Below are 4,104 nucleotides of genomic sequence, written 5' to 3' on the forward strand. Positions count from 1 at the left end.
GGTATTTGGCCTTCTCCCTCTGACTTATTTCACTTTGCATTATACCCTCAATGTCCATCCATGTTGTCACAAATGGCTGGATTTCGTCATTTCTTATGGCTGAGTAGTATTCCATTGTGTATATATACCACAGCTTCTTTATCCATTCGTCCCTTGATGGGCACTTAGGTTGCTTCCAAGTCTTGGCTATTGTGAATAAGGCTGCAATGAACACAGGGGTGCATGTACCTTTGTAAATTGGTGTTTTCAAGTTCTTTGGATAAATACCCAACAGTGGAATAGCTGGATCATATGGTAGTTCTATCCTTGATTTTTTGAGGAATCTCCATACTGTTTTCCATAGTGGCTGCACCAGTTTGCACTCCCACCAGCAGTGTATGAGAGTTCCCTTCTCTCCACATCCTCTCCAACACATGTTGTTTCCTGTCTTGTTAATTATAGCCATTCTGACAGGCGTGAGGTGATATCTCATTGTAGTTTTGATTTGCATTTCCCTGATAGTTAGTGATTTTGAACATCTTTTCATGTGTCTGTTGGCCATCAGTATATCTTCTTTGGAGAAATGTCTGTTCAGGTCTTTTGCCCATTTTTTAATTGGGTTGGTAGTTTTTTTGTTGTTGAGATGCATGAGTTCTTTATATATTTTGGAGATTAAGCCCTTATCAGATGTATGGTTTGCAAATATCTTCTCCCAATTGTTAGGTTGTCTTTTCGTTTTGTTGATGGTTTCCTTTGCTGTGCAGAAGCTTTTTAGTTTGATGTAGTCCCATTTGTTTATTTTTTCTATTGTTTCTCTTGCCCGGTATTTGACATGTTTTTATTTCCCTTTTGGAAAGAAACAACTAAATATCTGTTATCCATCATTTACTTGTACAATACATAAATTTTTAAATAAATATGCAGTGCACAATAGTAAATAGCCTTCCTCAAAACACAGAGGCAACATGAAAGATTTAATTATTTTTAGTGGGAAAAAAATACTAACACATGAGCGTTATAAAAGATGAATTTCATAAGTATTTGTGAATGATAATGAGAACAACAAATTTTACTAACTTTGCCTCAGTCTGACAAAAAGATCCATAATGATTCCACAATTTTTATTTCCAATTAAATACAACATCACCCAATGGAATGGCATACTGGCTAATTCATATTTCAATTATTTTTACACTTAAATTAATTAATATTGTTATTTCTGTGAAACAACTACTCTATGGCCTGCCTTTCTGGCCAGCAAGTAAGAATTTAAGAGCTCTGGTAGCTAATGCAGTTTATTACTGGATTTTAATGACAAGTTTTATAAAGACGTGTGAAGCAATTCAATAGAATCACTTTTATTTACCAAGCATTTTGCAGAAAGCCTGGGACTATGTAAGAAGTCCTAAATGTATAACCCTTTTACATAGTTGTAACTTAAAGATAAGATTTTATTTAATACCAGATACAGATGGAAGCACAAGCTAGATTATTGGTGGAGAATGTATCCCACACACCAGTCTGTCTCATAGTTCGTGTTGATAAGAACTGCTTAGACTTTTCTGTCACTTTTCAATTAGCTTTATTTTAAGCAAGAGGATTATTAATGCCCTTTTCTCCCATTTTTTCTTTTTGTTTCCCAAGTTCTGACAACTCTACCGCCAAATGGTTAAGGACAAAAGAATAAAGTTCAAGTTAAGAACTCTGCAGTGTTTTTAAGACCTCTGGTGAAAGAAGGGAAAGGTTGTGTCTATTTACTAATTTGAGGGATTTCTAAAATTTTACCCACGTTACGCCTGCCCCTCATTAGTAGGAAGCTCGTATTTAAGTAGCTCAGCATAACTAGCCTCCCCAGGCTACTAAAAGTTTGAAATCAAATATGATTATCATTGTGAAGCTACTTTTCAGCTACCTGCTCATAAAATTACAGAGAGTTTTATGAAACTCAGAGTATCCTTTCGGGAAAAAAATTTCCCTGAAACCAGGTTAGAAGAGTGAGTCAGACTGCTTTGCCTACCTCCTAAGGTCTCATTCAACTAACAAATGTTTACCCAACTTCTATTCAAAATACTTGCGCCAAAAGTTCTGATAAATCCAAGCATAGTTTACACATTACTAATCTATTCCCTTCAGTCTTGTAGAGGTGTTTCTTCCAAAATCTACCAAATCCTCAAATAACTTTAGGCACTTTCTCCATAGTTAATGCTACCATTGACATCAACTTTGTCTCCAAAATGGGAAAGACTATCATTGCAAAACTCTATCGATGACCTGTAATACAGAGTTAGAACTGTTCATCTATAGAAGCATTCCCCATAAATCAATCACACTTGTCCACCACAGCCAAGATGAGATTATTCATTGTTGTGTCTACTTCTTTATGGCTTGTAAGGGCAGTTTATATTATTCTGATTTTACAAACTGAGACCCAAGGAACCTGAGCGAATTGCTCATCATCACCAAACCCCACTAGGTGAACAAATCAAACTCAAATGTGAGGCTTTGCCCACCCCAAGAAACAGTAATTCAAGAAATGGTGCCCTGATTCTGTTAAAACAATCTAAGAGAGTTATGCGAGAAGAATTTGAGGGTGAATAATGTGGCTTGCCAATAAAGTTACACTCAAATATCTCCAAGGAATCAAACTCTCAGACTAATAATCAGTAATCAGAGTGTGCAAAATAAAATCATGAAATGCCAGTTTACACCCGTTAGATGGGGAAAAAGTTTAAAGTGTGACAAAATCAAGTTTTGGCTAAGACATACTGCTGATGGGAGTCTAAATTGCTATATATATACTTGGAAAGCAAGTCAATAGTACCTTCATGTTATAAATAATCTATGACCCAGAAACTTCACTCCTAGGCATATACTCTAGAGAAACTCTTAAACCTATGCATCTAACGACATGTACAAACATGATCAGAGCAGCATTGCTTATAATAGCAAATACTGGAGATCCCAAATGTCCATCAATAGTAGAATTGATTTAAAAGGGGTGTGGAATAGTAATACAATGCAATAGTATACAGCTGTGAAGATAAAGGAACAATAATTAAACAGATCAACAAAGACCACATTTCAAAAATAAGATGGAAGAAAAAAATCGTCAAAACAATACATACCATTTTACTCCATTTTCACAAATTCTCAAAACATGCAATACTAAATATGCATTTTTTTAAGAGAAGCATTTACATGAAGCAACACATTTTTAACAGGCAAGGGGTAATAAATACAAAATTCAAAATAGTAGTTACTTCTGCAGACAGGAAAGGGAGTATGGGGTATTGGGAAGAAAAACAGAGAGTCCAGCAGTAGAAGCAGACTTCTTTTCCTCTAGCCGTGGTATGCTTTGTTTCTTTATACTTTCTATATATTATGTAGCATATCCTTTTCTGTTCATGAAATAGTCCTTAGTAATATTTTTAAAGAGAGTCTCTGGGTAGAAAACAGAATAGACTGGGGTGGGGGAACTATTGCTTTTAATTAGAACCTGTTACGTACTATTTTTAACAACATGCATGTTTTACATTCGCATAAACAAAATATTTCAGAATTTGCCTCCAAAAAAGTGTGTGTGTTGGGGGTTGGGGTGTCTGGGCTCATATGTAGACCCTGAAATAAAATGATCTTGATATATTTGCTCCCATTTGTGTATAAATATTTATAAGCATAAATGCATCCTGGAGTATGCAAAGAAAATTTCCGGGAAGATTAACAATCTACAGCAGTTGTCTCTACAAATAGATTCACTTTTCATTTTATGGTATAATTTGCTGTATAATTCCCTTAACTTTACTTTTTAATTAATTAATTATTGTACTATATGAGTTTTATGTTTCTAATTAAATTATTTTTTGAATGAGGGCAGGAGGTGGGAGAAGAGGATGAAAGATGGGAGGACTCCTGGAGACCTTCGCATTGGGCGGGCGCTGGGGGTGCTGAGCGCTCCGCCATCCTCCAGTAGCCCGGCCAGGCCGGGCCACCTGCGGGGGACGGGGCCACCTGGCGAGGTCGGGCGGCGGGCGGAGACGAGCCCGGCCCCGCCCCGCCGCGCCCCGGGCGGTTGCTGGGGCAGCCGGGCCCTGCGTGGCCGAAGCTCACAATCGGCCCTGTCTCGGC

This window comes from Ceratotherium simum, chromosome 21, assembly GCF_057802395.1.
Source record: "Ceratotherium simum simum isolate JZ-2026a chromosome 21, ASM5780239v1, whole genome shotgun sequence".
Classification (NCBI taxonomy): domain Eukaryota; kingdom Metazoa; phylum Chordata; class Mammalia; order Perissodactyla; family Rhinocerotidae; genus Ceratotherium; species Ceratotherium simum.